This window comes from Aotus nancymaae, unplaced genomic scaffold (genome assembly GCF_030222135.1).
Source record: "Aotus nancymaae isolate 86718 unplaced genomic scaffold, 86718_ANA_hifiasm-v0.15.2.pri h1tg000099l, whole genome shotgun sequence".
In the NCBI taxonomy this organism is placed as follows: Eukaryota; Metazoa; Chordata; class Mammalia; order Primates; family Aotidae; genus Aotus; species Aotus nancymaae.
This window is the reverse complement of record NW_026988514.1, coordinates 1,855,757-1,882,141: the sequence shown is the minus strand read 5'-3', so window position 1 is coordinate 1,882,141 and position 26,385 is coordinate 1,855,757.

Here is a 26,385-nt window from a genome sequence, read left to right as displayed (position 1 = left end):
TCTAGAACCAATGGACGGCTGAGTTCCAGAATGTCAGCATGGCCAAACTCTAGAATCCTTGCGTGTCTGATCTCGAGAGTCATTCAATGTGCACATTCCGGAGCTCAGGGTGTCTGAATTCCAGAAACACCAAATATCTGCATTCTAGAATTGGAATGTGGTGAAATTCAAGAATGAACAGCATGGCGGAATTCTAAAGTCCTAACATGCCTGCTAGCCGGAAGTTAAGGTGTCTGACGTCCAGAATGCTACTAGGTCAGCATTCTACCATTCTGAAAGATTCTGGGTTCTAGAATCAATGGACGGCTGAGTTCTGGAATGTCAGGGTGGCCAAACTGTAGAATCCTTGCGTGTCTGAACTCGAGAGTCATTCAATGTCCACATTTCAGAACTCAGGGTGTCTGAATTCCCAAAGAACCAATTGTCTGCATTCTAGAATCAAAATGTGGCAGAATTCTAGAATGCACAGCCTGGCGGAATTCTAAAGACCTAAAATGCCTGCTAGTCGGAAGGTCAGGTGTCTGAGGTCCAGAATGCTACTAGGTCAGCATTCTACCATTCTGAAAGATTCTGGGTTCTAGAACCAATGGACGGCTGAGTTCCAGAATATCAGCATGGCCAAACTCTAGAATCCTTGCGTGTCTGATCTCGAGAGTCATTCAATGTGCACATTCCGGAGCTCAGGGTGTCTGAATTCCAGAAACACAAAATGACTGCATTTTAGAATCGGAATGTGGTGAAATTCTTGAATGCACAGCATGGCGGAATTCTAAAGTCCTAAAATGCCTGCTAGCCGGAAGTTAAGGTGTCTGACGTCCAGAATGCTACTAGGTCAGCATTCTACCGTTCAGAAAGATTCTGGGTTCCAGAATCAATGGACGGATGAGTTCCAGAATGTCAGGTTGGCCAAAGTCTAGAATCGTTGCGTGTGTGAACTCGAGAGTCATTCAATGTCCACATTCCGAAATTCACGGTGTCTGAATTCCAGAAGCACCAAATGTCTGCATTCTAGAGTCAGAATATGGTGGAATTCTAGAATGCACAGCACGGCGTAATTCCAAAATCCTAAAATGCCTGCTACCCGGATGTTAAGGTGTCTGACGTCCAGAATGCTACTAGGTCAGCATTTAATTGTTCTGAAATATTCTGGGTTCTAGAATCAATGGACGGGTGAGTTCCAGAATGTAAGGTTGGCCAAACTCTAGAATACTTGCGTGTCTGAACTCGAGAGACATTCAGTGTCCACATTCCGGAACTAAGGTTGTCTGAATTCCAGAAACACCAAATGTCTGCATTCTAGAATGGAATGTGGTGAAATTCTAGAATGAACAGCATGGCGGAATTCTAAAGTCCTAACATGCCTGCTAGCCGGAAGTTAAGGTGTCTGACGTCCAGAATGCTACTAGGTCAGCATTCTACCATTCTGAAAGATTCTGGGTTCTAGAATCAATGGACGGCTGAGTTCCGGAATGTCAGGGTGGCCAAACTGTAGAATCCTTGCGTGTCTGAACTCGAGAGTCCTTCAATATCCACATTCCGGAACTCAGGGTGTCTGAATTCCCAAAGAACCAATTGTCTGCATTCTAGAATCAAAATGTGTCAGAATTCTAGAATGCACAGCCTGGCGGAATTCTAAAGTCCTAAAATGCCTGCTAGTCGGAAGGTCAGGTGTCTGAGGTCCAGAATGCTACTACGTCAGCATTCTACCGTTCTGAAAGATTCTGGGTTCTAGAACCAATGGACGGCTGAGTTCCAGAATGTCAGCATGGCCAAACTCTAGAATCCTTGCATGTCTGATCTCGAGAGTCATTCAATGTGCACATTCCGGAGCTCAGGGTGTCTGAATTCCAGAAACACAAAATGTCTGCATTCTAGAATCGGAATGTGGTGAAATTCTAGAATGCACAGCATGGTGGAATTCTAAAGTCATAAAATGCCTGCTAGCCGGAAGTTAAGGTGTCTGACGTCCAGAATGCTACTAGGTCAGCATTCTACCGTTCAGAAAGATTCTGGGTTCCAGAATCAATGGACGGATGAGTTCCAGAATGTCAGGTTGGCCAAAGTCTAGAATCGTTGCGTGTTTGAACTCGAGAGTCATTCAATGTCCACATTCCGAAATTCACGGTGTCTGAATTCCAGAAGCACCAAATGTCTGCATTGTAGAATCAGAATGTGGTGGAATTCTATAATGCACGGCACGGCGGAATTCTGAAGTCCTAAAATGCCTCCTACCCGGAAGTTAAGGTGTCTGACGTCCAGAATGCTTCTAGGTCAGCCTTTAATCATTCTGAAATATTCTGGGTTCTAGAATCAATGGACGGCTGAGTTCCAGAATGTTAGGTTGGCCAAATTCTAGAATACTTGCGTTTCTGAACTCGAGAGACATTCAGTGTCCACATTCCGGAACTAAGGTTGTCTGAATTCCAGAAGCACCACATGTCTGCATTCGAGAATCGGAATTTGACGGAATTCTAGAATGCACAGCACGGCGGAATTCTAAAGTACTAAAACACCTGATAGCCGGAAGTTAATGTGTCTGACGTCCAGAATGCTACTAGGTCAGCATTCTACCATTCTGAAAGATTCTGGGTTCTAGAATCAATGGACGGCTGATTTCCGGAATGTCAGGTTGGCCAAACTTTAGGATCCTTGCGTGTCTGAACTCGAGAGTCATTCAATGTCCACATTCCGGAACTCAAGGTGTCTGAATTCCCAAAGAAACAATTGTCTGCATTCTAGAATCAAAATATGGCAGAATTCTAGAATGCACAGCCTGGCGGAATTCTATAGTCCTAAAATGCCTGCTAGTCGGAAGGTAAGGTGTCTGAGGTCCAGAATGCTACTAGGTCAGCATTCTACAGTTCTGAAAGATTCTGGGTTCTAGAACCAATGGACGGCTGAGTTCCAGAATGTCAGCATGGCCAAACTCTAGAATCCTTGCGTGTCTGATCTCGAGAGTCATTCAATGTGCACATTCCGGAGCTCAGGGCGTCTGAATTCCAGAAACACCAAATGTCTGCATTCTAGAATCGGAATGTGGTGAAATTCTAGAATGCGCAGCATGGCGGAATTCTAAAGTCCTAAAATGCCTGCTAGCCGGAAGTTAAGGTGTCTGACGTCCAGAATGCTACTAGGTCAGCATTCTACCGTTCTGAAAGATTCTGGGTTCCAGAATCAATGGACGAATGAGTTCCAGAATGTCAGGATGGCCAAACTCTAGAATCCTTGCGGGTTTGAACTCGAGAGTCATTCAATGTCCACATTCCGAAATTCACGGTGTCTGAATTCCAGAAGCACCAAATGTCTGCATTCTAGAATCAGAATGTGGTGGAATTCTAGAATGCACAACACGGCGGAATTCTAAACTCCTAAAATGCCTCCTACCCGGAAGTTAATGTGTCTGACGTCCAGAATGCTACAAGGTCAGCATTTAATCATTCTGAAATATTCTGGGTTCTAGAATCAATGGACTGCTGAGTTCCAGAAAATAAGGTTGGCCAAATTCTAGAATACTTGCGTGTCTGAACTCGAGAGACATTCAATGTCCACATTCCGGAACTAAGGTTGTCTGAATTCCAGAAGCACCAAATGTCTGCATTCGAGAATAGGAATTTGACGGAATTCTAGAATGCACAGCACGGCGGAATTCTAAAGTACTAAAACACCTGCTAGCCGGAAGTTAATGTGTCTGACGTCCAGAATGCTACTAGGTCAGCATTCTACCATTCTGAAAGATTCTGGGTTCTAGAATCAATGGACGGCTGAGTTCCGGAATATCAGGGTGGCCAAACTCTAGAATCCTTGCGTGTCTGAACTCGAGAGTCATTCAATGTCCACATTCCGGAACTCAGGGTGTCTGAATTCCCGAAGAAGCAATTGTCTGCCTTCTAGAATCAAAATGTGGCAGAATTCTAGAATGCACAGCCTGGCGGAATTCTAAAGTCCTAAAATGCCTGCTAGTCGGAAGTTAAGCTGTCTGAGGTCCAGAATGCTACTAGGTCAGCATTCAACAGTTCTGAAAGATTCTGGGTTCTAGAACCAATGGACGGCTGAGTTCCAGAATGTCAGCATGGCCAAACTCTAGAATCCTTGCGTGTCTGATCTCGAGAGTCATTCAATGTGCACATTCCGGAGCTCAGGGTGTCTGAATTCCAGAAACACCAAATATCTGCATTCTAGAATTGGAATGTGGTGAAATTCAAGAATGAACAGCATGGCGGAATTCTAAAGTCCTAACATGCCTGCTAGCCGGAAGTTAAGGTGTCTGACGTCCAGAATGCTACTAGGTCAGCATTCTACCATTCTGAAAGATTCTGGGTTCTAGAATCAATGGACGGCTGAGTTCTGGAATGTCAGGGTGGCCAAACTGTAGAATCCTTGCGTGTCTGAACTCGAGAGTCATTCAATGTCCACATTTCAGAACTCAGGGTGTCTGAATTCCCAAAGAACCAATTGTCTGCATTCTAGAATCAAAATGTGTCAGAATTCTAGAATGCACAGCCTGGCGGAATTCTAAAGACCTAAAATGCCTGCTAGTCGGAAGGTCAGGTGTCTGAGGTCCAGAATGCTACTAGGTCAGCATTCTACCATTCTGAAAGATTCTGGGTTCTAGAACCAATGGACGGCTGAGTTCCAGAATATCAGCATGGCCAAACTCTAGAATCCTTGCGTGTCTGATCTCGAGAGTCATTCAATGTGCACATTCCGGAGCTCAGGGTGTCTGAATTCCAGAAACACAAAATGACTGCATTTTAGAATCGGAATGTGGTGAAATTCTTGAATGCACAGCATGGCGGAATTCTAAAGTCCTAAAATGCCTGCTAGCCGGAAGTTAAGGTGTCTGACGTCCAGAATGCTACTAGGTCAGCATTCTACCGTTCAGAAAGATTCTGGGTTCCAGAATCAATGGACGGATGAGTTCCAGAATGTCAGGTTGGCCAAAGTCTAGAATCGTTGCGTGTGTGAACTCGAGAGTCATTCAATGTCCACATTCCGAAATTCACGGTGTCTGAATTCCAGAAGCACCAAATGTCTGCATTCTAGAGTCAGAATATGGTGGAATTCTAGAATGCACAGCACGGCGTAATTCCAAAATCCTAAAATGCCTGCTACCCGGATGTTAAGGTGTCTGACGTCCAGAATGCTACTAGGTCAGCATTTAATTGTTCTGAAATATTCTGGGTTCTAGAATCAATGGACGGGTGAGTTCCAGAATGTAAGGTTGGCCAAACTCTAGAATACTTGCGTGTCTGAACTCGAGAGACATTCAGTGTCCACATTCCGGAACTAAGGTTGTCTGAATTCCAGAAACACCAAATGTCTGCATTCTAGAATGGAATGTGGTGAAATTCTAGAATGAACAGCATGGCGGAATTCTAAAGTCCTAACATGCCTGCTAGCCGGAAGTTAAGGTGTCTGACGTCCAGAATGCTACTAGGTCAGCATTCTACCATTCTGAAAGATTCTGGGTTCTAGAATCAATGGACGGCTGAGTTCCGGAATGTCAGGGTGGCCAAACTGTAGAATCCTTGCGTGTCTGAACTCGAGAGTCCTTCAATATCCACATTCCGGAACTCAGGGTGTCTGAATTCCCAAAGAACCAATTGTCTGCATTCTAGAATCAAAATGTGTCAGAATTCTAGAATGCACAGCCTGGCGGAATTCTAAAGTCCTAAAATGCCTGCTAGTCGGAAGGTCAGGTGTCTGAGGTCCAGAATGCTACTACGTCAGCATTCTACCGTTCTGAAAGATTCTGGGTTCTAGAACCAATGGACGGCTGAGTTCCAGAATGTCAGCATGGCCAAACTCTAGAATCCTTGCATGTCTGATCTCGAGAGTCATTCAATGTGCACATTCCGGAGCTCAGGGTGTCTGAATTCCAGAAACACAAAATGTCTGCATTCTAGAATCGGAATGTGGTGAAATTCTAGAATGCACAGCATGGTGGAATTCTAAAGTCATAAAATGCCTGCTAGCCGGAAGTTAAGGTGTCTGACGTCCAGAATGCTACTAGGTCAGCATTCTACCGTTCAGAAAGATTCTGGGTTCCAGAATCAATGGACGGATGAGTTCCAGAATGTCAGGTTGGCCAAAGTCTAGAATCGTTGCGTGTTTGAACTCGAGAGTCATTCAATGTCCACATTCCGAAATTCACGGTGTCTGAATTCCAGAAGCACCAAATGTCTGCATTGTAGAATCAGAATGTGGTGGAATTCTATAATGCACGGCACGGCGGAATTCTGAAGTCCTAAAATGCCTCCTACCCGGAAGTTAAGGTGTCTGACGTCCAGAATGCTTCTAGGTCAGCCTTTAATCATTCTGAAATATTCTGGGTTCTAGAATCAATGGACGGCTGAGTTCCAGAATGTTAGGTTGGCCAAATTCTAGAATACTTGCGTTTCTGAACTCGAGAGACATTCAGTGTCCACATTCCGGAACTAAGGTTGTCTGAATTCCAGAAGCACCACATGTCTGCATTCGAGAATCGGAATTTGACGGAATTCTAGAATGCACAGCACGGCATAATTCTAAAGTACTAAAACACCTGATAGCCGGAAGTTAATGTGTCTGACGTCCAGAATGCTACTAGGTCAGCATTCTACCATTCTGAAAGATTCTGGGTTCTAGAATCAATGGACGGCTGATTTCCGGAATGTCAGGTTGGCCAAACTTTAGGATCCTTGCGTGTCTGAACTCGAGAGTCATTCAATGTCCACATTCTGGAACTCAAGGTGTCTGAATTCCCAAAGAAACAATTGTCTGCATTCTAGAATCAAAATGTTGCAGAATTCTAGAATGCACAGCCTGGCGGAATTCTAAAGTCCTAAAATGCCTGCTAGTCGGAAGGTAAGCTGTCTGAGGTCCAGAATGCTACTAGGTCAGCATTCTACCGTTCTGAAAGATTCTGGGTTCCAGAATCAATGGACGGATGAGTTCCAGAATGTCAGGTTGGCCAAACTCTAGAATCCTTGCGTGTTTGAACTCGAGAGTCATTCAATGTGCACATTCCGGAGCTCAGGGTGTCTGAATTCCAGAAGCACCAAATGTCTGCATTCTAGAATCAGAATGTGGTGGAATTCTAGAATGCACAGCATGGCGGAATTCTAAAGTCCTAAAATGCCTGCTACCCGGAAGTTAAGGTGTCTGACGTCCAGAATGCTACTAGGTCAGCATTTAATTGTTCTGAAACATTCTGGGTCCTAGAATCAATGGACGGGTGAGTTCCAGAATGTAAGTTTGGCCAAACTCTAGAATACTTGCGTGTCTGAACTCGAGAGACATTCAATGTCCACATTCCGGAACTAAGGTTGTCTGAATTCCAGAAACACCAAATGTCTGCATTCTAGAATCGGAATGTGGTGAAATTCTAGAATGAACAGCATGGCGGAATTCTAAAGTCGTAACATGCCTGCTAGCCGGAAGTTAAGGTGTCTGACGTCCAGAATGCTACTAGGTCAGCATTCTACCATTCTGAAAGATTCTGGGTTCTAGAATCAATGGACGGCTGAGTTCCGGAATGTCAGGGTGGCCAAACTGTAGAATCCTTGCGTGTCTGAACTCGAGAGTCATTCAATGTCCACATTCCGGAACTCAGGGTGTCTGAATTCCCGAAGAACCAATTGTCTGCCTTCTAGAATCAAAATGTGGCAGAATTCTAGAATGCACAGCCTGGCGGAATTCTAAAGTCCTAAAATGCCTGCTACCCGGAAGTTAAGGTGTCTGACGTCCAGAGTGCTACTAGGTCAGCATTTAATCCTTCTGAAATATTATGGGTTCTAGAATCAATGGACGGCTGAGTTCCAGAATGTAAGGTTGGCCAAACTCTAGAATACTTGCGTGTCTGAACTCGAGAGACATTCAATGTCCACATTCCGGAACTAAGGGTGTCTGAATTCAGGAAGCACCAAATGTCTGCTTTGGAGAATCGGAATTTGACGGAATTCTAGAATGCACAGCCTGGCGGAATTCTAAAATACTAAAACGCCTGCTAGCCGGAAGTTAATGTGTCTGACGTCCAAAATGCTACTACGTCAGCATTCTACCATTCTGAAAGATTCTGGGTTCAAGAATCAATGGACGGCTGTGTTTCGGAATGTCAGGGTGGCCAAACTCTAGAATCCTTGCGTGTCTGAACTCGAGAGTCATTCAATGTCCACATTCCGGAACTCAGGGTGTCTGAATTCCCGAAGAACCAATTGTCTGCCTTCTAGAATCAAAATGTGTCAGAATTCTAGAATGCACAGCCTGGCGGAATTCTAAAGTCCTAAAATGCCTGCTAGTCGGAAGGTAAGGTGTCTGAGGTCCAGAATGCTACTAGGTCAGCATTCTACCTTTCTGAAAGATTCTGGGTTCTAGAACCAATTGACGACTGAGTTCCAGAATGTCAGCATGGCCAAACTCTAGAATACTTGCGTGTCTGATCTAGAGAGTCATTCAATGTGCACATTCCGGAGCTCAGGGTGTCTGAATTCCAGAAACACCAAATGTCTGCATTCTAGAATCGGAATGTGGTGAAATTCTAAAATGCACCGCATGGCGGAATTCTAAAGTCCTAAAATGCCTCCTAGCCGGAAGTTAAAGTGTCTGACGTCCAGAATGCTACTAGGTCAGCATTCTACCGTTCTGAAAGATTCTGGGTTCCAGAATCAATGGACGGATGAGTTCCAGAAGGTCAGGTTGGCCAAAGTCTAGAATCCTTGCGTGTCTGAACTCGAGAGTCATTCAATGACCACATTACGGAATTCACGGTGTCTGAATTCGAGAAGCACCAAATGTCTGCATTCTAGAATCAGAATGTGGTGGAATTCTAGAATGCACAGCACGGCGGAATTCTAAAGTCCTAAAATCCCTGCTACCCGGAAGTTAACGTGTCTGATGTATAGAATGCTACTAGGTCAGCATTTAATCGTTCTGAAAGATTCTGGGTTCTAGAATCAATGGACGGCTGAGTTCCAGAATGTAAGTTTGGCCAAACTCTAGAATACTTGCGTGTCTGAACTCGAGAGACTTTCAATGTCCACATTCCGGAACTAAGGGTGTCTGAATTCCAGAAGCACCAAATGTCTGCATTCTAGAATCGGAATGTGGTGAACTTCTAGAATGCACAGCCTGGTGGAATTCTAAAGTACTAAAACGCCTGCTAGCCGGAAGTTAATGTGTCTGACGTCCAAAATGCTACTACGTCAGCATTCTACCATTCCGAAAGATTCTGGGTTCTAGAACCAATGGACGGCTGTGTTCCGGAATGTCAGGGTGGCCAAACTCTAGAATCCTTGCGTGTCTGAACTCGAGAGTCATTCAATGTCCACATTCCGGAACTCAGGGTGTCTGAATTCCCGAAGAACCAATTGTCTGCCTTCTAGAATCAAAATGTGTCAGAATTCTAGAATGCACAGCCTGGCAGAATTCTAAAGTCCTAAAATGCTTGCTATTCGGAAGGTAAGGTGTCTGAGGTCCAGAATGCTACTAGGTCAGCATTCTACCGTTCTGAATGATTCTGGGTTCTAGAACCAATGGACGACTGAGTTCCAGAATGTCAGCATGGCCAAACTCTAGAATCCTTGCGTGTCTGATCTCGAGAGTCATTCAATGTGCACATTCCGGAGCTCAGGGTGTCTTAATTCCAGAAACACCAAATGTCTGCATTCTAGAATCGGAATGTGGTGAAATTCTAAAATGCACCGCATGGCGGAATTCTAAAGTCCTAAAATGCCTGCTAGCCGGAAGTTAAGGTGTCTGACGTCCAGAATGCTACTAGGTCAGCATTCTGCCATTCTGAAAGATTCTGTGTTCCAGAATCAATGGACGGATGAGTTCCAGAAGGTCAGGTTGGCCAAAGTCCAGAATCCTTGCGTGTCTGAACTCGAGAGTCATTCAATGTCCACATTCCGGAATTCACGGTGTCTGAATTCCAGAAGCACCAAATGTCTGCATTCTAGAATCAGAATGTGGTGGAATTCTAGAATGCAAAGCACGGCGGAATTCTAAAGTCCTAAAATGCCTGCTAACCGGAAGTTAACTTGTCTGATGTATAGAATGCTACTAGGTCAGCATTTAATCGTTCTGAAATATTCTGGGATCTAGAATCAATGGACGGCTGAGTTCCAGAATGTAAGGTTGGCCAAACTCTAGAATAATTGCGTGTCTGAAATCGAGAGACAATCAATGTCCACATTCCGGAACTAAGGGTGACTGAATTCCAGAAGCACCAAATGTCTGCTTTTGAGAATCGGAATTTGACGGAATTCTAGAATGCACAGCCTGGCGGAATTCTAAAGTACTAAAACGCCTGCTAGCCGGAAGTTATTGTGTCTGACGTCCAAAATGCTACTACGTCAGCATTCTACCATTCTGAAAGATTCTGGGTTCAAGAATCAATGGACGGCTGTGTTCCGGAATGTCAGGGTGGCCAAACTCTAGAATCCTTGCGTGTCTGAACTCGAGAGTCATTCAATGTCCACATTCCGGAACTCAGGGTGTCTGAATTCCCGAAGAACCAATTGTCTGCATTCTAGAATCAAAATGTGGCGGAATTCCAGAATGCACAGCCTGGCGGAATTCTAAAGTCCTAAAATGCCTGCTAGTCGGAAGGTAAGGTGTCTGAGTTCCAGAATGCTACTAGGTCAGCATTCTACCGTTCTGAAAGATTCTGGGTTCTAGAACCAATGGACGGCTGAGTTCCAGAATGTCAGCATGGCCAAACTCTAGAATCCTTGCGTGTCTGATCTCGAGAGTCATTCAATGTGCACATTCCGGAGCTCAGGGTGTCTGAATTCCGGAAACACCAAATGTCTGCATTCTAGAATCAGAATGTGGTGAAATTCTAAAATGCACCGCATGGCGGAATTCTAAAGTCCTAAAATGCCTGCTAGCCGGAAGTTAAAGTGTCTGACGTCCAGAATGCTACTAGGTCAGCATTCTGCCATTCTGAAAGATTCTGTGTTCCAGAATCAATGGACGGATGAGTTCCAGAAGGTCAGGTTGGCCAAACTCTAGAATCCTTGCGTGTCTGAACTCGAGAGTCATTCAATGTCCACATTCCGGAATTCACGGTGTCTGAATTCCAGAAGCACCAAATGTCTGCATTCTAGAATCAAAATGTGGCGGAATTCCAGAATGCACAGCCTGGCGGAATTCTAAAGTCCTAAAATGCCTGCTAGTCGGAAGGTAAGGTGTCTGAGTTCCAGAATGCTACTAGGTCAGCATTCTATCGTTCTGAAAGATTCTGGGTTCTAGAACCAATGGACGGCTGAGTTCCAGAATGTCAGCATGGCCAAACTCTAGAATCCTTGCGTGTCTGATCTCGAGAGTCATTCAATGTGCACATTCCGGAGCTCAGGGTGTCTGAATTCCGGAAACACCAAATGTCTGCATTCTAGAATCAGAATGTGGTGAAATTCTAGAATGCACAGCATGGTGGAATTCTAAAGTCCTAAAATGCCTGCTAGCCGGAAGTTAAGGTGTCTGACGTCCAGAATGCTACTAGGTCAGCATTCTACCGTTCTGAAAGATTCTGGGTTCTAGAATCAATGGACGGATGAGTTCCAGAAGGTCAGGTTGGCCAAAGTCTAGAATCATTGCGTGTCTGAACTTGAGAGTCATTCAATGTCCACATTCCGGAATTCACGGTGTCTGAATTCCAGAAGCACCAAATGTCTACATTCTAGAATCAGAATGTGGTGGAATTCTAGAATGCACAGCACGGTGGAATTCTAAAGTCCTAAAATGCCTGCTACCCAGAAGTTAACGTGTCTGACGTCCAGAATGCTACTAGGTCAGCATTTAATCGTTCTGAAATATTCTGGGTTCTAGAATCAATGGACGGCTGAGTTCCAGAATGTAAGGTTGGCCAAACTCTAGAATACTTCCGTGTCTGAACTCGAGAGACATTCAATGTCCACATTCCGAAACTAAGGGTGTCTGAATTCCAGAAGCACCAAATGTCTGCTTTTGAGAATCGGAATTTGACGGAATTCTAGATTGCACAGCCTAGCGGAATTCTAAAATACTAAAACGCCTGCTAGCCGGAAGTTAATGTGTCTGACGTCCAAAATGCTACTACGTCAGCATTCTACCATTCTGAAAGATTCTGGTTTCAAGAATCAATGGACGGCTGTGTTCCGGAATGTCAGGGTGGCCAAACTCTAGAATCCTTGCGTGTCTGAACTCGAGAGTCATTCAATGTCCACATTCCGGAACTCAGGGTGTCTGAATTCCCGAAGAACCAATTGTCTGCCTTCTAGAATCAAAATGTGTCAGAATTCTAGAATGCACAGCCTGGCGGAATTCTAAAGTCCTAAAAAGCCTGCTAGTCGGAAGGTAAGGTGTCTGAGGTCCAGAATGCTACTAGGTCAGCATTCTACCGTTCTGAAAGATTCTGGGTTCTAGAACCAATTGACGACTGAGTTCCAGAATGTCAGCATGGCCAAACTCTAGAATCCTTGCGTGTCTGATCTCGAGAGTCATTCAATGTGCACATTCCGGAGCTCAGGGTGTCTGAATTCCAGAAACACCAAATGTCTGCATTCTAGAATCGGAATGTGGTGAAATTCTAAAATGCACTGCATGGCGGAATTCTAAAGTCCTAAAATGCCTGCTAGCCGGAAGTTAAAGTGTCTGACGTCCAGAATGCTACTAGGTCAGCATTCTACCGTTCTGAAAGATTCTGTGTTCCAGAATCAATGGACGGATGAGTTCCAGAAGGTCAGGTTGGCCAAAGTCTAGAATCCTTGCGTGTCTGAACTCGAGAGTCATTCAATGTCCACATTCTGGAATTCACGGTGTCTGAATTCCAGAAGCACCAAATGTCTGCATTCTAGAATCAGAATGTGGTGGAATTCTAGAATGCACAGCACGGCGGAATTCTAAAGTCCTAAAATGCCTCCTACCCGGAAGTTAAGGTGTCTGACGTCCAGAATGCTTCTAGGTCAGCATTTAATCATTCTGAAATATTCTGGGTTCTAGAATCAATGGACGGCTGAGTTCCAGAATGTAAGGTTGGCCAAACTCTAGAATACTTGCGTTTCTGAACTCGAGAGACATTCAGTGTCCACATTCCGGAACTAAGGTTGTCTGAATTCCAGAAGCACCACATGTCTGCATTCGAGAATCGGAATTTGACGGAATTCTAGAATGCACAGCACGGCGGAATTCTAAAGTACTAAAACACCTGATAGCCGGAAGTTAATGTGTCTGACGTCCAGAATGCTACTAGGTCAGCATTCTACCATTCTGAAAGATTCTGGGTTCTAGAATCAATGGACGGCTGATTTCCGGAATGTCAGGTTGGCCAAACTTTAGGATCGTTGCGTGTCTGAACTCGAGAGTCATTCAATGTCCACATTCCGGAACTCAAGGTGTCTGAATTCCCAAAGAAACAATTGTCTGCATTCTAGAATCAAAATGTGGCAGAATTCTAGAATGCACAGCCTGGCGGAATTCTAAAGTCCTAAAATGCCTGCTAGTCGGAAGGTAAGCTTTCTGAGGTCCAGAATGCTACTAGGTCAGCATTCTACCGTTCTGAAAGATTCTGGGTTCCAGAATCAATGGACGGATGAGTTCCAGAATGTCAGGTTGGCCAAACTCTAGAATCCTTGCGTGTTTGAACTCGAGAGTCATTCAATGTGCACATTCCGGAGCTCAGGGTGTCTGAATTCCAGAAGCACCAAATGTCTGCATTCTATAATCAGAATGTGGTGGGATTCTAGAATGCACAGCATGGCGGAATTCCAAAGTCCTAAAATGCCTGCTACCCGGAAGTTAAGGTGTCTGACGTCCAGAATGCTACTAGGTCAGCATTTAATTGTTCTGAAATATTCTGGGTTCTAGAATCAATGGACGGGTGAGTTCCAGAATGTAAGGTTGGCCAAACTCTAGAATACTTGCGTGTCTGAACTCGAGAGACATTCAATGTCCACATTCCGGAACTAAGGTTGTCTGAATTCCAGAAACACCAAATGTCTGCATTCTAGAATCGGAATGTGGTGAAATTCTAGAATGAACAGCATGGCGGAATTCTAAAGTCCTAAAATGCCTGCTAGCCGGAAGTTAAGGTGTCTGACGTCCAGAATGCTACTAGGTCAGCATTCTACCATTCTGAAAGATTCTGGGTTCTAGAATCAATGGACGGCTGAGTTCCGGAATGTCAGGGTGGCCAAACTGTAGAATCCTTGCGTGTCTGAACTCGAGAGTCATTCAATGTCCACATTCCGGAACTCAGGGTGTCTGAATTCCCGAAGAACCAATTGTCTGCCTTCTAGAATCAAAATGTGGCAGAATTCTAGAATGCACAGCCTGGCGGAATTCTAAAGTCCTAAAATGCCTGCTACCCGGAAGTTAAGGTGTCTGACGTCCAGAGTGCTACTAGGTCAGCATTTAATCCTTCTGAAATATTATGGGTTCTAGAATCAATGGACGGCTGAGTTCCAGAATGTAAGGTTGGCCAAACTCTAGAATACTTGCGTGTCTGAACTCGAGAGACATTCAATGTCCACATTCCGGAACTAAGGGTGTCTGAATTCAGGAAGCACCAAATGTCTGCTTTGGAGAATCGGAATTTGACGGAATTCTAGAATGCACAGCCTGGCGGAATTCTAAAATACTAAAACGCCTGCTAGCCGGAAGTTAATGTGTCTGACGTCCAAAATGCTACTACGTCAGCATTCTACCATTCTGAAAGATTCTGGGTTCAAGAATCAATGGACGGCTGTGTTTCGGAATGTCAGGGTGGCCAAACTCTAGAATCCTTGCGTGTCTGAACTCGAGAGTCATTCAATGTCCACATTCCGGAACTCAGGGTGTCTGAATTCCCGAAGAAGCCATTGTCTGCCTTCTAGAATCAAAATGTGTCAGAATTCTAGAATGCACAGCCTGGCGGAATTCTAAAGTCCTAAAATGCCTGCTAGTCGGAAGGTAAGGTGTCTGAGGTCCAGAATGCTACTAGGTCAGCATTCTACCTTTCTGAAAGATTCTGGGTTCTAGAACCAATTGACGACTGAGTTCCAGAATGTCAGCATGGCCAAACTCTAGAATACTTGCGTGTCTGATCTAGAGAGTCATTCAATGTGCACATTCCGGAGCTCAGGGTGTCTGAATTCCAGAAACACCAAATGTCTGCATTCTAGAATCGGAATGTGGTGAAATTCTAAAATGCACCGCATGGCGGAATTCTAAAGTCCTAAAATGCCTCCTAGCCGGAAGTTAAAGTGTCTGACGTCCAGAATGCTACTAGGTCAGCATTCTACCGTTCTGAAAGATTCTGGGTTCCAGAATCAATGGACGGATGAGTTCCAGAAGGTCAGGTTGGCCAAAGTCTAGAATCCTTGCGTGTCTGAACTCGAGAGTCATTCAATGACCACATTACGGAATTCACGGTGTCTGAATTCGAGAAGCACCAAATGTCTGCATTCTAGAATCAGAATGTGGTGGAATTCTAGAATGCACAGCACGGCGGAATTCTAAAGTCCTAAAATCCCTGCTACCCGGAAGTTAACGTGTCTGATGTATAGAATGCTACTAGGTCAGCATTTAATCGTTCTGAAAGATTCTGGGTTCTAGAATCAATGGACGGCTGAGTTCCAGAATGTAAGTTTGGCCAAACTCTAGAATACTTGCGTGTCTGAACTCGAGAGACATTCAATGTCCACATTCCGGAACTAAGGGTGTCTGAATTCCAGAAGCACCAAATGTCTGCATTCTAGAATCGGAATGTGGTGAACTTCTAGAATGCACAGCCTGGTGGAATTCTAAAGTACTAAAACGCCTGCTAGCCGGAAGTTAATGTGTCTGACGTCCAAAATGCTACTACGTCAGCATTCTACCATTCCGAAAGATTCTGGGTTCTAGAACCAATGGACGGCTGTGTTCCGGAATGTCAGGGTGGCCAAACTCTAGAATCCTTGCGTGTCTGAACTCGAGAGTCATTCAATGTCCACATTCCGGAACTCAGGGTGTCTGAATTCCCGAAGAACCAATTGTCTGCCTTCTAGAATCAAAATGTGTCAGAATTCTAGAATGCACAGCCTGGCGGAATTCTAAAGTCCTAAAATGCTTGCTATTCGGAAGGTAAGGTGTCTGAGGTCCAGAATGCTACTAGGTCAGCATTCTACCGTTCTGAATGATTCTGGGTTCTAGAACCAATGGACGACTGAGTTCCAGAATGTCAGCATGGCCAAACTCTAGAATCCTTGCGTGTCTGATCTCGAGAGTCATTCAATGTGCACATTCCGGAGCTCAGGGTGTCTTAATTCCAGAAACACCAAATGTCTGCATTCTAGAATCGGAATGTGGTGAAATTCTAAAATGCACCGCATGGCGGAATTCTAAAGTCCTAAAATGCCTGCTAGCCGGAAGTTAAGGTGTCTGACGTCCAGAATGCTACTAGGTCAGCATTCTGCCATTCTGAAAGATTCTGTGTTCCAGAATCAATGGACGGATGAGTTCCAGAAGGTCAGGTTGGCCAAAGTCCAGAATCCTTGCGTGTCTGAACTCGAGAGTCATTCAATGTCCACATTCCGGAATTCACGGTGTCTGAATTCCAGAAGCACCAAATGTCTGCATTCTAGAATCAGAATGTGGTGGAATTCTAGAATGCAAAGCACGGCGGAATTCTAAAGTCCTAAAATGCCTGCTAACCGGAAGTTAACTTGTCTGATGTATAGAATGCTACTAGGTCAGCATTTAATCGTTCTGAAATATTCTGGGATCTAGAATCAATGGACGGCTGAGTTCCAGAATGTAAGGTTGGCCAAACTCTAGAATAATTGCGTGTCTGAAATCGAGAGACAATCAATGTCCACATTCCGGAACTAAGGGTGACTGAATTCCAGAAGCACCAAATGTCTGCTTTTGAGAATCGGAATTTGACGGAATTCTAGAATGCACAGCCTGGCGGAATTCTAAAGTACTAAAACGCCTGCTAGCCGGAAGTTATTGTGTCTGACGTCCAAAATGCTACTACGTCAGCATTCTACCATTCTGAAAGATTCTGGGTTCAAGAATCAATGGACGGCTGTGTTCCGGAATGTCAGGGTGGCCAAACTCTAGAATCCTTGCGTGTCTGAACTCGAGAGTCATTCAATGTCCACATTCCGGAACTCAGGGTGTCTGAATTCCCGAAGAACCAATTGTCTGCATTCTAGAATCAAAATGTGGCGGAATTCCAGAATGCACAGCCTGGCGGAATTCTAAAGTCCTAAAATGCCTGCTAGTCGGAAGGTAAGGTGTCTGAGTTCCAGAATGCTACTAGGTCAGCATTCTACCGTTCTGAAAGATTCTGGGTTCTAGAACCAATGGACGGCTGAGTTCCAGAATGTCAGCATGGCCAAACTCTAGAATCCTTGCGTGTCTGATCTCGAGAGTCATTCAATGTGCACATTCCGGAGCTCAGGGTGTCTGAATTCCGGAAACACCAAATGTCTGCATTCTAGAATCAGAATGTGGTGAAATTCTAAAATGCACCGCATGGCGGAATTCTAAAGTCCTAAAATGCCTGCTAGCCGGAAGTTAAAGTGTCTGACGTCCAGAATGCTACTAGGTCAGCATTCTGCCATTCTGAAAGATTCTGTGTTCCAGAATCAATGGACGGATGAGTTCCAGAAGGTCAGGTTGGCCAAACTCTAGAATCCTTGCGTGTCTGAACTCGAGAGTCATTCAATGTCCACATTCCGGAATTCACGGTGTCTGAATTCCAGAAGCACCAAATGTCTGCATTCTAGAATCAAAATGTGGCGGAATTCCAGAATGCACAGCCTGGCGGAATTCTAAAGTCCTAAAATGCCTGCTAGTCGGAAGGTAAGGTGTCTGAGTTCCAGAATGCTACTAGGTCAGCATTCTATCGTTCTGAAAGATTCTGGGTTCTAGAACCAATGGACGGCTGAGTTCCAGAATGTCAGCATGGCCAAACTCTAGAATCCTTGCGTGTCTGATCTCGAGAGTCATTCAATGTGCACATTCCGGAGCTCAGGGTGTCTGAATTCCGGAAACACCAAATGTCTGCATTCTAGAATCAGAATGTGGTGAAATTCTAGAATGCACAGCATGGTGGAATTCTAAAGTCCTAAAATGCCTGCTAGCCGGAAGTTAAGGTGTCTGACGTCCAGAATGCTACTAGGTCAGCATTCTACCGTTCTGAAAGATTCTGGGTTCTAGAATCAATGGACGGATGAGTTCCAGAAGGTCAGGTTGGCCAAAGTCTAGAATCATTGCGTGTCTGAACTTGAGAGTCATTCAATGTCCACATTCCGGAATTCACGGTGTCTGAATTCCAGAAGCACCAAATGTCTACATTCTAGAATCAGAATGTGGTGGAATTCTAGAATGCACAGCACGGTGGAATTCTAAAGTCCTAAAATGCCTGCTACCCAGAAGTTAACGTGTCTGACGTCCAGAATGCTACTAGGTCAGCATTTAATCGTTCTGAAATATTCTGGGTTCTAGAATCAATGGACGGCTGAGTTCCAGAATGTAAGGTTGGCCAAACTCTAGAATACTTCCGTGTCTGAACTCGAGAGACATTCAATGTCCACATTCCGAAACTAAGGGTGTCTGAATTCCAGAAGCACCAAATGTCTGCTTTTGAGAATCGGAATTTGACGGAATTCTAGATTGCACAGCCTGGCGGAATTCTAAAATACTAAAACGCCTGCTAGCCGGAAGTTAATGTGTCTGACGTCCAAAATGCTACTACGTCAGCATTCTACCATTCTGAAAGATTCTGGGTTCAAGAATCAATGGACGGCTGTGTTCCGGAATGTCAGGGTGGCCAAACTCTAGAATCCTTGCGTGTCTGAACTCGAGAGTCATTCAATGTCCACATTCCGGAACTCAGGGTGTCTGAATTCCCGAAGAACCAATTGTCTGCCTTCTAGAATCAAAATGTGTCAGAATTCTAGAATGCACAGCCTGGCGGAATTCTAAAGTCCTAAAAAGCCTGCTAGTCGGAAGGTAAGGTGTCTGAGGTCCAGAATGCTACTAGGTCAGCATTCTACCGTTCTGAAAGATTCTGGGTTCTAGAACCAATTGACGACTGAGTTCCAGAATGTCAGCATGGCCAAACTCTAGAATCCTTGCGTGTCTGATCTCGAGAGTCATTCAATGTGCACATTCCGGAGCTCAGGGTGTCTGAATTCCAGAAACACCAAATGTCTGCATTCTAGAATCGGAATGTGGTGAAATTCTAAAATGCACTGCATGGCGGAATTCTAAAGTCCTAAAATGCCTGCTAGCCGGAAGTTAAAGTGTCTGACGTCCAGAATGCTACTAGGTCAGCATTCTACCGTTCTGAAAGATTCTGTGTTCCAGAATCAATGGACGGATGAGTTCCAGAAGGTCAGGTTGGCCAAAGTCTAGAATCCTTGCGTGTCTGAACTCGAGAGTCATTCAATGTCCACATTCTGGAATTCACGGTGTCTGAATTCCAGAAGCACCAAATGTCTGCATTCTAGAATCAGAATGTGGTGGAATTCTAGAATGCACAGCACGGCGGAATTCTAAAGTCCTAAAATGCCTCCTACCCGGAAGTTAAGGTGTCTGACGTCCAGAATGCTTCTAGGTCAGCATTTAATCATTCTGAAATATTCTGGGTTATAGAATCAATGGACGGCTGAGTTCCAGAATGTAAGGTTGGCCAAACTCTAGAATACTTGCGTTTCTGAACTCGAGAGACATTCAGTGTCCACATTCCGGAACTAAGGTTGTCTGAATTCCAGAAGCACCACATGTCTGCATTCGAGAATCGGAATTTGACGGAATTCTAGAATGCACAGCACGGCGGAATTCTAAAGTACTAAAACACCTGATAGCCGGAAGTTAATGTGTCTGACGTCCAGAATGCTACTAGGTCAGCATTCTACCATTCTGAAAGATTCTGGGTTCTAGAATCAATGGACGGCTGATTTCCGGAATGTCAGGTTGGCCAAACATTAGGATCGTTGCGTGTCTGAACTCGAGAGTCATTCAATGTCCACATTCCGGAACTCAAGGTGTCTGAATTCCCAAAGAAACAATTGTCTGCATTCTAGAATCAAAATGTGGCAGAATTCTAGAATGCACAGCCTGGCGGAATTCTAAAGTCCTAAAATGCCTGCTAGTCGGAAGGTAAGCTTTCTGAGGTCCAGAATGCTACTAGGTCAGCATTCTACCGTTCTGAAAGATTCTGGGTTCCAGAATCAATGGACGGATGAGTTCCAGAATGTCAGGTTGGCCAAACTCTAGAATCCTTGCGTGTTTGAACTCGAGAGTCATTCAATGTGCACATTCCGGAGCTCAGGGTGTCTGAATTCCAGAAGCACCAAATGTCTGCATTCTATAATCAGAATGTGGTGGGATTCTAGAATGCACAGCATGGCGGAATTCCAAAGTCCTAAAATGCCTGCTACCCGGAAGTTAAGGTGTCTGACGTCCAGAATGCTACTAGGTCAGCATTTAATTGTTCTGAAATATTCTGGGTTCTAGAATCAATGGACGGGTGAGTTCCAGAATGTAAGGTTGGCCAAACTCTAGAATACTTGCGTGTCTGAACTCGAGAGACATTCAATGTCCACATTCCGGAACTAAGGTTGTCTGAATTCCAGAAACACCAAATGTCTGCATTCTAGAATTGGAATGTGGTGAAATTCTAGAATGAACAGCATGGCGGAATTCTAAAGTCCTAAAATGCCTGCTAGCCGGAAGTTAAGGTGTCTGACGTCCAGAATGCTACTAGGTCAGCATTCTACCATTCTGAAAGATTCTGGGTTCTAGAATCAATGGACGGCTGAGTTCCGGAATGTCAGGGTGGCCAAACTGTAGAATCCTTGCGTGTCTGAACTCGAGAGTCATTCAATGTCCACATTCCGGAACTCAGGGTGTCTGAATTCCCGAAGAACCAATTGTCTGCCTTCTAGAATCAAAATGTGGCAGAATTCTAGAATGCACAGCCTGGCGGAATTCTAAAGTCCTAAAATGCCTGCTACCCGGAAGTTAAGGTGTCTGACGTCCAGAGTGCTACTAGGTCAGCATTTAATCCTTCTGAAATATTATGGGTTCTAGAATCAATGGACGGCTGAGTTCCAGAATGTAAGGTTGGCCAAACTCTAGAATAATTGCGTGTCTGAACTCGAGAGACATTCAATGTCCACATTCCGGAACTAAGGGTGTCTGAATTCAGGAAGCACCAAATGTCTGCTTTTGAGAATCGGAATTTGACGGAATTCTAGAATGCACAGCCTGGCGGAATTCTAAAATACTAAAACGCCTGCTAGCCGGAAGTTAATGTGTCTGACGTCCAAAATGCTACTACGTCAGCATTCTACCATTCTGAAAGATTCTGGGTTCAAGAATCAATGGACGGCTGTGTTTCGGAATGTCAGGGTGGCCAAACTCTAGAATCCTTGCGTGTCTGAACTCGAGAGTCATTCAATGTCCACATTCCGGAACTCAGGGTGTCTGAATTCCCGAAGAACCAATTGTCTGCCTTCTAGAATCAAAATGTGTCAGAATTCTAGAATGCACAGCCTGGCGGAATTCTAAAGTCCTAAAATGCCTGCTAGTCGGAAGGTAAGGTGTCTGAGGTCCAGAATGCTACTAGGTCAGCATTCTACCGTTCTGAAAGATTCTGGGTTCTAGAACCAATTGACGACTGAGTTCCAGAATGTCAGCATGGCCAAACTCTAGAATACTTGCGTGTCTGATCTAGAGAGTCATTCAATGTGCACATTCCGGAGCTCAGGGTGTCTGAATTCCAGAAACACCAAATGTCTGCATTCTAGAATCGGAATGTGGTGAAATTCTAAAATGCACCGCATGGCGGAATTCTAAAGTCCTAAAATGCCTGCTAGCCGGAAGTTAAAGTGTCTGACGTCCAGAATGCTACTAGGTCAGCATTCTACCGTTCTGAAAGATTCTGGGTTCCAGAATCAATGGACGGATGAGTTCCAGAAGGTCAGGTTGGCCAAAGTCTAGAATCCTTGCGTGTCTGAACTCGAGAGTCATTCAATGACCACATTACGGAATTCACGGTGTCTGAATTCGAGAAGCACCAAATGTCTGCATTCTAGAATCAGAATGTGGTGGAATTCTAGAATGCACAGCACGGCGGAATTCTAAAGTCCTAAAATACCTGCTACCCGGAAGTTAACGTGTCTGATGTATAGAATGCTACTAGGTCAGCATTTAATCGTTCTGAAATATTCTGGGTTCTAGAATCAATGGACGGGTGAGTTCCAGAATGTAAGTTTGGCCAAACTCTAGAATACTTGCGTGTCTGAACTCGAGAGACATTCAATGTCCACATTCCGGAACTAAGGGTGTCTGAATTCCAGAAGCACCAAATGTCTGCATTCTAGATTCGGAATGTGGTGAACTTCTAGAATGCACAGCCTGGTGGAATTCTAAAGTACTAAAACGCCTGCTAGCCGGAAGTTAATGTGTCTGACGTCCAAAATGCTACTATGGCAGCATTCTACCATTCCGAAAGATTCTGGGTTCTAGAACCAATGGACGGCTGTGTTCCGGAATGTCAGGGTGGCCAAACTCTAGAATCCTTGCGTGTCTGAACTCGAGAGTCATTCAATGTCCACATTCCGGAACTCAGGGTGTCTGAATTCCCGAAGAACCAATTGTCTGCCTTCTAGAATCAAAATGTGTCAGAATTCTAGAATGCACAGCCTGGCGGAATTCTAAAGTCCTAAAATGCTTGCTATTCGGAAGGTAAGGTGTCTGAGGTCCAGAATGCTACTAGGTCAGCATTCTACCGTTCTGAATGATTCTGGGTTCTAGAACCAATGGACGACTGAGTTCCAGAATGTCAGCATGGCCAAACTCTAGAATCCTTGCGTGTCTGATCTCGAGAGTCATTCAATGTGCACATTCCGGAGCTCAGGGTGTCTTAATTCCAGAAACACCAAATGTCTGCATTCTAGAATCGGAATGTGGTGAAATTCTAAAATGCACCGCATGGCGGAATTCTAAAGTCCTAAAATGCCTGCTAGCCGGAAGTTAAGGTGTCTGACGTCCAGAATGCTACTAGGTCAGCATTCTGCCATTCTGAAAGATTCTGTGTTCCAGAATCAATGGACGGATGAGTTCCAGAAGGTCAGGTTGGCCAAAGTCCAGAATCCTTGCGTGTCTGAACTCGAGAGTCATTCAATGTCCACATTCCGGAATTCACGGTGTCTGAATTCCAGAAGCACCAAATGTCTGCATTCTAGAATCAGAATGTGGTGGAATTCTAGAATGCAAAGCACGGCGGAATTCTAAAGTCCTAAAATGCCTGCTAACCGGAAGTTAACTTGTCTGATGTATAGAATGCTACTAGGTCAGCATTTAATCGTTCTGAAATATTCTGGGTTCTAGAATCAATGGACGGCTGAGTTCCAGAATGTAAGGTTGGCCAAACTCTAGAATAATTGCGTGTCTGAACTCGAGAGACAATCAATGTCCACATTCCGGAACTAAGGGTGACTGAATTCCAGAAGCACCAAATGTCTGCTTTTGAGAATCGGAATTTGACGGAATTCTAGAAGGCACAGCCTGGCGGAATTCTAAAGTACTAAAACGCCTGCTAGCCGGAAGTTATTGTGTCTGACGTCCAAAATGCTACTACGTCAGCATTCTACCATTCTGAAAGATTCTGGGTTCAAGAATCAATGGACGGCTCTGTTCCGGAATGTCAGGGTGGCCAAACTCTAGAATCCTTGCGTGTCTGAACTCGAGAGTCATTCAATGTCCACATTCCGGAACTCAGGGTGTCTGAATTCCCGAAGAACCAATTGTCTGCCTTCTAGAATCAAAATGTGTCAGAATTCTAGAATGCACAGCCTGGCGGAATTCTAAAGTCCTAAAATGCCTGCTAGTCGGAAGGTAAGGTGTCTGAGGTCCAGAATGCTACTAGGTCAGCATTCTACCGTTCTGAAAGATTCTGGGTTCTAGAACCAATTGACGACTGAGTTCCAGAATGTCAGCATGGCCAAACTCTAGAATCCTTGCGTGTCTGATCTCGAGAGTCATTCAATGTGCACATTCCGGAGCTCAGGGTGTCTGAATTCCAGAAACACCAAATGTCTGCATTCTAGAATCGGAATGTGGTGAAATTCTAAAATGCACCGCATGGCGGAATTCTAAAGTCCTAAAATGCCTGCTAGCCGGAAGTTAAAGTGTCTGACGTCCAGAATGCTACTAGGTCAGCATTCTGCCATTCTGAAAGATTCTGTGTTCCAGAATCAATGGACGGATGAGTTCCAGAAGGTCAGGTTGGCCAAAGTCTAGAATCCTTGCGTGTCTGAACTCGAGAGTCATTCAATGTGCACATTCCGGAGCTCAGGGTGTCTGAATTCCGGAAAAACCAAATGTCTGCATTCTAGAGTCAGAATGTGGTGAAATTCTAGAATGCACAGCATGGTGGAATTCTAAAGTCCTAAAATGCCTGCTAGCCGGAAGTTAAGGTGTCTGACGTCCAGAATGCTACTAGGTCAGCATTCTACCGTTCTGAAAGATTCTGGGTTCTAGAATCAATGGACGGATGAGTTCCAGAAGGTCAGGTTGGCCAAAGTCTAGAATCATTGCGTGTCTGAACTCGAGAGTCATTCAATGTCCACATTCCGGAACTCAGGGTGTCTGAATTCCCGAAGAACCAATTGTCTGCCTTCTAGAATCAAAATGTGTCAGAATTCTAGAATGCACAGCCTGGCGGAATTCTAAAGTCCTAAAAAGCCTGCTAGTCGGAAGGTAAGGTGTCTGAGGTCCAGAATGCTACTAGGTCAGCATTCTACCGTTCTGAAAGATTCTGGGTTCTAGAACCAATTGACGACTGAGTTCCAGAATGTCAGCATGGCCAAACTCTAGAATCCTTGCGTGTCTGATCTCGAGAGTCATTCAATGTGCACATTCCGGAGCTCAGGGTGTCTGAATTCCAGAAACACCAAATGTCTGCATTCTAGAATCGGAATGTGGTGAAATTCTAAAATGCACTGCATGGCGGAATTCTAAAGTCCTAAAATGCCTGCTAGCCGGAAGTTAAAGTGTCTGACGTCCAGAATGCTACTAGGTCAGCATTCTACCGTTCTGAAAGATTCTGTGTTCCAGAAACAATGGACGGATGAGTTCCAGAAGGTCACGTTGGCCAAAGTCTAGAATCCTTGCGTGTCTGAACTCGAGAGTCATTCAATGTCCACATTCTGGAATTCACGGTGTCTGAATTCCAGAAGCACCAAATGTCTGCATTCTAGAATCAGAAAGTGGTGGAATTCTAGAATGCACAGCACGGCGGAATTCTAAAGTCCTAAAATGCCTGATACCCGGAAGTTAACGTGTCTGATGTCCAGAATGCTACTAGGTCAGCATTTAATCGTTTTGAAATATTCTGGGTTCTAGAATCAATGGACGGCTGAGTTCCAGAATGTAAGTTTGGCCAAACTCTAGAATACTTGCGTGTCTGAACTCGAGAGACATTCAGTGTCCACTTTCCGGAACTAAGGGTGTCTGAATTCCAGAAGCACCAAATGTCTGCATTCGAGAATCAGAATTTGACGGAATTCTAGAATGCACAGCACGGCGGAATTCTAAAGTACTAAAACGCCTGCTAGCCGGAAGTTAATGTGTCTGACGTCCAGAATGCTACTAGGTCAGCATTCTACCATTCTGAAAGATTCTGGGTTCTAGAATCAGTGGACGGCTGAGATCCGGAATGTCAGGGTGGCCAAACTCTAGAATCCTTGCGTGTCTGAACTTGAGAGTCATTCAATGTCCATATTCCGGAATTCACGGTGTCTGAATTCCAGAAGCACCAAATGTCTACATTCTAGAATCAGAATGTGGTGGAATTCTAGAATGCACAGCACGGTGGAATTCTAAAGTCCTAAAATGCCTGCTACCCAGAAGTTAACGTGTCTGACGTCCAGAATGCTACTAGGTCAGCATTTAATCGTTCTGAAATATTCTGGGTTCTAGAATCAATGGACGGCTGAGTTCCAGAATGTAAGGTTGGCCAAACTCTAGAATACTTCCGTGTCTGAACTCGAGAGACATTCAATGTCCACATTCCGAAACTAAGGGTGTCTGAATTCCAGAAGCACCAAATGTCTGCTTTTGAGAATCGGAATTTGACGGAATTCTAGATTGCACAGCCTGGCGGAATTCTAAAATACTAAAACGCCTGCTAGCCGGAAGTTAATGTGTCTGACGTCCAAAATGCTACTACGTCAGCATTCTACCATTCTGAAAGATTCTGGGTTCAAGAATCAATGGACGGCTGTGTTCCGGAATGTCAGGGTGGCCAAACTCTAGAATCCTTGCGTGTCTGAACTCGAGAGTCATTCAATGTCCACATTCCGGAACTCAGGGTGTCTGAATTCCCGAAGAACCAATTGTCTGCCTTCTAGAATCAAAATGTGTCAGAATTCTAGAATGCAC